Consider the following 9,760-nt stretch of genomic DNA (forward strand, 5'->3'; position numbering starts at 1 on the left):
AGAGTCACACAGAATTCAGGAGCATGGTCAGGCATTCTAATTGGGATGGCAGAAGTCTATGATTCTGATTAGGTGCAATGGAGTTATTTACTTGACAGCTCCAATCAATAAGTTAAAATGGGGTGGGGGGTGGGCCATCACCCCGCACAAAGATTCCCGGAGCAGAGAGGCCAGTGGGCGTCTGAGGTGTTGCCCGGCTGCTGGCCTTTTAAGTCAGTTTGTGAGAAAAATCAAAAGTGTGTTTGACAACCAGTCAGGGGGAAGCTCTTCTCCGAAGGAGAGATTTTTCATGGAAAAGAAAATTTGGCGACAGGCAAGGGACTGTGTCTGGGATGACAAATGAGGGCAAGAAATTCTATTGGAGGTTCTCAGAAGTCCCACTGGCCGTTTCCTTCTTTACCTGTGCAGGAGGCAGTCTGAATGTGCTGGCATGCATGTGTGTGTATGCCTAAGAGGCAGACAGCATGTCTACATGTGTGTGATTGTATACATGTATGCCCGTAGGAGGGGCGGTATGTTTGTACACATGCACATGTATGTAGGAGGAAATCAGCGTGTCAGCATGTGTGTGTGTGTATGTGTGTGCGTGCAGATGTAGGAGGGGTCAACTGAGCATATATGCACACACGTGCAAGTATCCCAACACATTTTCCCAGTCTACAGTTTGGGACCCTGAAAATGGATGTCAAGTCCTACACCTACATTCGGCTTCAGCCTCACCTGGTGCCCAGCCACAAATGATCTCCACTGGGGACATTCTGCTCTTAAAGACAAAGATCTCTCCAGCATGTGCCTTTTATCCCTTCTGTCATATCCAGAAAAGTGAGCATGTGATTTCAATTTGAAATTAAAAGTCAGTTCTGAATAACAGAACCTCGTTCTCATTTCCTAATGCCCTGCTTTTTACTACTTAGCATTCAACTGTGAAAAGTCTTTTAAAACTCGGAACAGCAGTAAAACTTGAATGAATTTTTGACCCATTATTGCATAGCGGGTGCGCCTTCCAAGTTGGAGAGACTGCCAAGTTCTCGCCACCTAATATTTCCACTTTAATTGTGCCACTTGAGAAATTTACGTGCCTCAAAATATGGCATGAATCTTAGGCTTATTGCAGTATCATTAGCAGCAGCGTTTAAGCAACATCTGTGTGCTATAGAACTAATTGAAGCAGCAGAAGTGGCAGCTGTAAATCCACAGGAAGATGGCAGTTTGTACCCGGCACTGCTGAGCTAGCGCCTAACTGTCAGCCTGTTCCCGCAATCTGCTGTCGAGCACCACAGTACAGGCACACAGTGTCCAAAAAAATACAGCGAGGAGGCTAATGACCCTATTAACCACTTTGCTGCACCAATTTGGCTGTTTTTCCAGTTTCCTTGTTGAATTTCATTATAAATTTCGCCATTTCTGTAAAAAAGTCCCGAGTGATGTGTGTCTGACTTTCCGTGACTTACCTGAGAAATGCTCGTCTGGCCAGACCAACTATTGATTTTTGTGTGTGTATGTGTGTGATTTAATAATTCTGTACACTGCACCCATTCTCCTTCCCATTGCTTAACAATTTGATCACATACATTTCCATTAAAACAAAACCACCAAAATTTTAAATTACTTACAATGCTGATATTTAAAAGCAATTTTTTTCTTTCCATGGACACAACATGTTCAATAATCAATACAAGATGGCAGCTGTAGTTTATTATCGATTGGGAGTTGAGGAAGAGGTGCAGGGTGGTCAGATTATCTGAGGGCCTGGGGCACCTCTCCATTGACTGGCCGGGTCATTCATGACAGCTGAGTGAATCCAGTTCCATACTGGTTTGCGATGTAAAGGCTTTGGCTCATTCTCTTCCTTCAATAGAGAGAGAGAGAGAAATGGGATTGAGCAGAGCTGGTAGCGAGGAATGACCCCAACCTCCTCTCTCTGATGGAGACACGAGGGCCTTGGAGCCCTTGTATCTATTTGGAGTAATTCCTGCAGAGTGCAACTGGAAAAAATATCTCTAACATCTGTGAAACTCAGCCCCATTTTGCTTTAAACTCTGCTCCTGATAGCTTTTGTCTTGACAGTGGATGGATGCTCCTCCCTTGGTGCCTGGCCCGTGCATAAGGATGGAATGGATATCTTTAGAAGCACTTGAGAGTGTTGGAAATACACAAAAGAAGTCCTCCTTCGATATGTGATGACTGGTGTGTTTGCCAACAACCTGACTTCATTAGAAAATTGGCACGTCCACCCGGCTGCCATGTGACACGCCGTTAACTGTGGACATTTGTCGCCTTAATGCTCAAGTACTAAGGGACTCAACTGATAAGGGAGAAACTACTTGGAATCCACTGAACCCCACGCCTAGGGTGGCACACCACCTCATGGTATTGAAAATCAATAGCCATGTGACCACTCAAAGGTCAGAGGGCTCCAGAATTAACTTTCTGGTACTAAATTACAATCCCTTGTTTCTTGGTTTATTTCCTGACAATAACACATTTTAAGGGGTTCTGGTTAAAAACCACTTATGAAACATACAAGGAGAAAACAGGATTGCTGGGGAACAGTTGCCAGGGTTTCCTGCTGGCTTAGTCATCACTAGGCTGAGAGAATGTGGAGAGTCCATCAGTTCGCAGCTAAGCTTTATTTCTTTTCTGTGGTAGTGTTTTCATCTGTCTGTCCGTCTGTCTGTCTGTCTATCTATCTATCTACCTACCTACCTACCTACCTACCTACCTACCTATCTATGTTGTTTTGGAACTGTCAGTCTCTCCTATATCAAAATAATGCTGTTTAATAACAATTTGGACACTATTGCCATCCTGGGATGTTGTAGCCTGAGCACGGAGCACAGACAAGGAGACCAGGCTTCTGCTATTTCACTTCTGCTGCAAGCAGACTTCCATATATTTCTTTGGATATAACTCAGAATAAATTCTGCTGAGCATCTCTTCACATTTACACTCAAACATTATTGAAGTGCCTAGTCACAAGACACCTGACTCACATCTAATGCTGGCATACAAAAAAAAAAAAAAAAAAAAAAAAAAAAAAAAAAAAAAAAGGAATTGGGGGCTGGTGAGAAGGCTCAGCATGGAAAAGCATTTGCCACACAAGTCTGAAGACCCAAGTTCAACCCCCAGAATCTACATAACAAAGTCATATATGGTGGTGGGTATCTGTAATCAGCACTCCTATGGCAAGATGAGAAACAGACAGGAGAATCACCTGGAAGTTCAAAGGTCAGTTAGTCTGAAGCACATAGTGGGGCAGAAACAAGAGAGACTCTGCCTTGTCAAGGTGGGAGACAAGAACAGTCTTGTAGAGAGTTGTCCTCTGACCTTCACACAAATGTCACGGCACCTGTGTGCCCAAACACAGACACACGCACTCACCCATACTTACAATAATAATGATGACAAATTTAAAACAAAACAAACAAATGGAACTGGGAAATCAAAACTATTTAATTCATGTGAAAAAAACAAAAGTCATCATAAATATTGATGCTAAAAAAATAGCTATTTCCTAAAGAGAAAACACTGAAGCACTGTTTTCCATTCATGTGAGTTGTGATGCTTGGCTTCACCTGGGATGCCTGATCTGCACTGCTTCTGCATCCAGGCCCCTGTGATCTGTCTCTTGGAGGGTGCTGCTGAGGAAGCCCTGCCCCCACAGATGCATATCCGGAAAAGCAACGACTATGCTGACAGCTTTTCAGAAAACCAAAACTGGACAACTGGAGCTCTGTTTCAGGTCAGCTGCAGTATGATCTTAGCCCTGCTAGGAAAGTGCCCTGCACAACAAAGCTCCATGGCTCCATCCTGCATTCAAAAGGTCTTTACCTATATATGCTTTTCTATATCATCACTGCTCACAGGAATTGCTGGCTCAGAGGCCTTCCAAATGTGGACACATTTCACTACAGGACAGACATTTAACATACACAGACACAGACAGAAAGACAGACAGAAAGACAGACAGACAGACAGACAGACAGACACACACACACACACACACACACACACACACACACACCTTAGTACATACAGATGTCTCCATCAAGAAGCTATAAAGCTCACAGAGAAAGATATACATTTTCAAAAAATCCTCATTTCTGTTCAAAAATGGAAACTTTTACCACTGGTAACAAATACTCCTTGAAGGGACCAATTCCCTTCATATTTAGGCAAATTCCTACTGAGTACGAATCTTAATAACCATGGCCAGCTGTTCGTCTAACATTGAGACTGTGGAAGACCTTGGTCACATGGAAAGGTGCCAAGACCATCCCCAGGCAACAGCCCCCCAACTTAGCCCATCCACCCACTGACTCTTCAGAATAATTCTGCCTTGGCCTGTAGGCTTCCAGGTCCGTGGGTAAGTGACATTCATACCCTTGTTCTTTGTGTGGCATTTGGGAGTCAAGCAGGAGTCTTGGGCAGATCTGGTTCTGGGACAGCAGCAGCCTGAGAGTCACATAGCCCTGAAGCAAAACACCAGAGGAGGCTCTGGGATGCTGCAGAAACCCAGAAGGGATTCTCAGTGGGACCCAGGAGGCTGGGGATCTGGCAATTTCCTGGATTTGGAGGGCCACAATTTAAAAACAGAAACCGAAACCAAAGGTGTGGTAATGCATATTGTAATTCCATAAATTGGGAGGCTCAGGTCAGATTGTTACAATTTGAGGCCAGCCTGGCTACACAGCAGAGTTCCAGACCAGCTCCAGCTCTGTAGTAAGTCTCTGTCTCAAAAGAAAAAGCAAGCAGGCAGACAACAGTAGCAAGCCCAATCCTTTTTAGATACATACTTTTCATTTGGTGTCTGTGAACCTTGCTCCAACAGGGCTGGGTCTGAAGGCTCAGCCACTGCAGCCCGTGGCCATATCTATGGAAGAGGAAGGTGTGGCGGATAGTGGCACTACAGATGCTCCATGCCAGCCTCATTGCAGAACTTGGGGTTTCTGCATCCCTGTGACATTTTTCCTGGACTTAGAGGTAGCCCTGCTGACTGGCTGCAGCAGTTTATGGGGATGAAGCAAGCTACCGGGAGGACCCTTATCCAACCATCATCCTGCTCTGAAAGGCACATCTTACCAGGGGCTGGAGAAATGGCTCCGTATTTAAGAGTGGGTCTTGCTTTTCTAGAGAGCCCAGGTTCAGTTCCCAGCCCCCATATTAGGCAGCTCACAGCTTCCAGTCATTCCAGTTCCTGGGGTTTTGATGCCCTCTTCTGGCTTTACAGGCACCTTCACACACATGGTGCACATACACAAGAGATACACACACACACACACACACACACACACACACAATTTAATTAAAATTTAAAAATGTACATTTTGACATCATGGCTTAGAGAGATTAATGGCTTTCCATGGGCTCTGTACATTTCAAGGATGTTGATACCCTGCAGAGCAGCAGACAAACACCATACCCACATGTGGCTCAAGTGCCCTTGGATCTAGGGGTGAGCAAAGCTCGAGGCTCAGCCTTTTTCCTGAAGAACTTACCACCCAAGGTAAAGATCTCTTTCCTTAAGGAGAAATTAGCACCAGTCAGAACCAGTGCCAGGTGGCCAGAACCAGTGCCATGTATCTTACGACCTATATTCTCCAGGGAACAAGTTCAGACCAGCCCATTTCAGAGAAGCTAGAACACACTTGGAGAGCGATCATACACCGTGTAAAGCCCAGCCCAGGGCCTGCCACTCCTGCCACACATAGTTCCACCAACCCAAAGTCCAGTCCCCTAGGCCATGGAGCCTTGGCACTCCAACCTCCAGGTTCTGGGGACACAAGGAGGGGACTTCTTCCTGTCTCGTGTCACCAGCCAAGTGCTTCAGCCCACCCATACCCACAGATACAGCCAGGCCCGCAGCTCTGCTGTGACTCTGTGCAAGTGTCAGTACCAGGAGGACCGAGCAATTACATTCCACGTCTGAATTTCTTCTATTTTCAAAGTGTTCTACACTAATTAGTGCTGTTAGCTCTAAGGATTAGTAGCCTCTCTAACAAGACAGACGACATTAAGTGACTTACCTAATTATGTAAAACACAGGGATGGAAGAAGAGAAGGCAGGCTTCCCTCGGGCAGGGCTCAGACCTGTACTGCCCACTGCTATCCCCACCCGGCGTCTGTTCTCCTGGCTTCCCAGTGATGGGGACAGATGGTGTGATGTGCCTACCTCTGGACAGGGGTGCCCACCTCAGGGTCCTCCTCAAGTTCATCCTCCCTGTAAGCATCAAAGCAGAGGGGTTGGGAGAGGCAAATATTACCTGGATAAAAGAACTGCCCAGAAACAGAACAAGCCCTGGAGCAGTGAGCTGGGGGAGGTACGGGTGGTGCAGGCTCAAAGGTGTGGGTGTGGGTTGGTCCTATATCTTTTATCCTAGGGGTGCAGAGCTGAAGACAGTCATGTGTTTCTCTCCTCTGATTGGCCACCATCTGAGATAAAAAAAAAAAAAAAAGATTCCACATGTCCAACACTCATGGCCCAGGGTCTGCCTTATTCCTGCTGCACCTTTTTCTGCTGGTTTCCTGGTGTCCTCTTGCAGGGCTTTCACCAATTCTGCCCCCCTTGGCTCCCTCTAACATACATTTATTTGTTTGTTTATTTATTTTGTGTGTCTGTGTGTGTCTGTACAGGTGTGAGAAAGGAGATAATAGAGCAACCTGCAGTGGGAGTGAGTTCTTTCATTTCCCCAGAGTTCTGGGGAATCAAACTCAGGTTGCCAGGCTTCGTGGCATACACCTTTACCTTCTGGCTATCTCACCAGCGTCTGATCTCTTAGAGGCACAGCTCCTTTCACTTGCTCTGTTCCCACGGGCACAGCTCAGGTCCCACCTCCTCCAGGAAGCCTCTCTCGATTTTCTAGTTCACCTTCCCACCCCACTCTGGCAGGATTGTGCCTATCAGGAAACTCATGACCTTGAATTAATTTTTATTGCTACTGGGTGGGGTGTGTGCGTGTGCTTCTCATCTGAGTTTGTGACTTCTATTCACTGTGACCTTGTCCTCACAGGGTTGTTCCTATCATCTGACAAAAACGTAGAGGGGAAAGCCTGGCAAAGTGAGGGGCTGCAATCCTCAACCGGGGGTCCTGTGGCACATCAGTCAGAGTGCTGTGGATTTTATGATTCTAAACATTCCCGTTGCAGAAACTTAAGTTTATATAGTTAAGCAGAATGAAGAAAATAAAGTTCACACTATCCTTACTCCGAGATAACCCTTATAGCAGTGTTCTTCATAGATGGCTCTTTTTAAAGAGAAATTTTAAAAGAAATTGCATGATACATGCATACACACATATATACGTTATCTTTAACTATATATTTAGGTCAATTTATATATGTGTCTTTATATGTAAAAATATACACCTTAAAGTATATTATATATATCTTTGAAATAATCATGGATTATATTTTCAAAATGAATATACATATTTTCTTTCTTTTTGTGTAAGAACAGGCATGCAAGGGTTATGGAATACATGTGGAACCCAGAGAACATGTGTTAATACTTTTCTTCTGCTTTGAGGCAGGGTTGTTGCTTGCCACTTTGAATGACAAGCTAGTTGGCCTGTGAGATTCTCAAGGGGTTATCTGTTGCCTATCTCACCACAGGAGCTCCGGGGTTGCAGACAGGAGTTACCCCATCAGACTCCACATGGGTCCTGGGATTTGAACTCAGATCCTCATGCCTGCATGGCAAGTGCTTTATCCACTGAGCCATCCCCCCAGCTTATTTTCTTTCTCATAAGCACAGGTATGAGTCAAAACACACTGGGAAATGATTATGCTGCACACACACACATACACACTTACAATGCAAAGCAATTGTCTTTAACTTTTCCCAACTATCTTTGCATAAAAACACTGATAAATTCTTTTCCATGCTTCTACATTTGTTTTTTGTGTAAAGTGTAATTAAACCTTTGTTTTGTTGAACAGCTCTGGTTATGTGGTGGTCTCACCACACACGTTTATCACTCAACAGCTATGTCTGACCCGAACCTACAGGTGTGTGGATCCACTTTTCCTTAGTTGTGCATCCATGTCAGGGGACACTTGGCCGGCCAACATCCACAGCATGCTTACTGTTTCCTGTGAGCTGCTGTCACATGTGATGGGGCCACAGATAGCCTCGTAATGGCAGTGTCATAGGCTCATGCAAGTATTTCTGCAGGATGGTTCCTTTTAACTTTGTGTGTCATGTATCTATGGTGTATTGTGTATGGATGTGATGCATGCGTGTGCAGAGGAGCTTGTGACCCCTGTGTACTCAAGTAGCTAAGCCTAGTACATAGGGCTGTTCCCTGTAGCCTTCGATACCTTGCTTTGAGGCAGCTCTCTCACTGAACTGGAAGTTTGCTGTCTGGGTGAGGTCGGTTGGCCAATAAACTCTCAGGAACTACCTGTCTCTGTCCCCCAGTATAGGGTTGACAGCCATGCCTGACCATGCACTGCTTTTTATATGGGTGCCAGGTTCAAACTCAAGTCCTTATTCTTCCAAGGTGAATTCCTCATTCTCGAAGGGCAGGTGCTCTGGTCTCATGTCTCCAGGCCCAGGAAGGGCCCTAAAAATGGAATTACTACAGGGCAGTTGACTCATGAATATTGCCACTATCTCCACTGATTCTGCAGATGAGAAAATTAGGCATGATTTATATTTAAACCCTCCCTGCAACAAAATATCTCCTGCTGCTTTACCTCAATATCATTACAGAACAGAAGGGTCTTTCTCCCAGGTGACTCCAGGTAGTCACTGTCTGTCCAGTTCCCTTGCTCTTTTCAGAGACTTTTGTGGACCCCTTTGCACCTTTGCTGGTGACTGTCCTGTTCTTCACTGATATTTTAGATGCTCAACCTTTCAAAAAATTTTAAATGGTTTAGTGTGTGTGTGTGTGTGTGTGTGTGTGTGTGTGTGTGTGTGTGTGTGTGTGTGTGCACCGTGGCACATGTGTGGAGGTTAGAGGAAACTCTCAGGAATTTGTTTTCTCCTTAAACCCCATAACATCTGAGGATGGAACACAGGTTGTCAGGCCTTTATGCAGGCACCTCTACCTACTGAGAAGTCTCACTGGCCTTTTCTTTAGTTAAATAACTTTTTGCATATTAAAATACACTCTGTTAGGAAGGTCGCCCACATTTCCTTCCCAGTGCCTTCCTTGACATCTGTCTCCATCCATCTCATGGGCCAACTGATTGAGGCTTTCCAAATAGAGCTCTGGAGATTCTGTCACCTCCCCAGATACCTCATGCACACACAGGGCACTGGCATACCTGACAGAATACCAGGTAAAGCATGTTCACATGTCTGGTCACCAAACTGGCATATTTTCTGAATAGCTTGTCCAGCTGTCCTGACTCCCCGAAATCAAGAACTGAATGAGGTGCTGTATCTGTCACCCCCTTAGGTACCCTACACTGTTAGATGCATCTGGGCCAGCTATGTGACTCCTCCATTGGCGATTTGCCTCTTTTGCATCAACCCCCACATGGCTTTCTTTATGGTGGCTTTAGGACTGGCTTGCTATCATTATAATTAAAATGTTACTTAGTTGTTTTGAGCAAAGATGTGTTCCCTGCAAGGCCAAGCCAGAAGTATTGTAGCCTGTTAGAATCTGTCTGTTTAAAAAACATGGCTCACTATCAGAGTCTTGCTCAAACCTCCTTGTGCCCTGGTATGGACACATATCTCACATGGCCACTGTGAGCTGTAATAGCTACAGGTTTGTCGGACCTAGTTGTGGCCTGACACTCCAGTCCTGGG

General features: G+C 45.3%; 1 long non-coding RNA gene across 1 annotated transcript; it reads right to left on the reverse strand.

Annotated features, from left to right (window-relative positions):
* Nucleotides 1-1,675: 1,675 nt before the first annotated feature.
* LOC118237767 lies at nucleotides 1,676-4,532 on the reverse strand. Its single transcript, XR_004769191.1, has 2 exons — nucleotides 4,384-4,532; nucleotides 1,676-1,849 (listed from the first exon to the last, which is right to left on the reverse strand). It is a non-coding gene; the product is annotated as an uncharacterized LOC118237767 (long non-coding RNA).
* Nucleotides 4,533-9,760: the final 5,228 nt, after the last annotated feature.

Source organism: Cricetulus griseus, chromosome 3 (assembly GCF_003668045.3).
Source record: "Cricetulus griseus strain 17A/GY chromosome 3, alternate assembly CriGri-PICRH-1.0, whole genome shotgun sequence".
Classification (NCBI taxonomy): domain Eukaryota; kingdom Metazoa; phylum Chordata; class Mammalia; order Rodentia; family Cricetidae; genus Cricetulus; species Cricetulus griseus.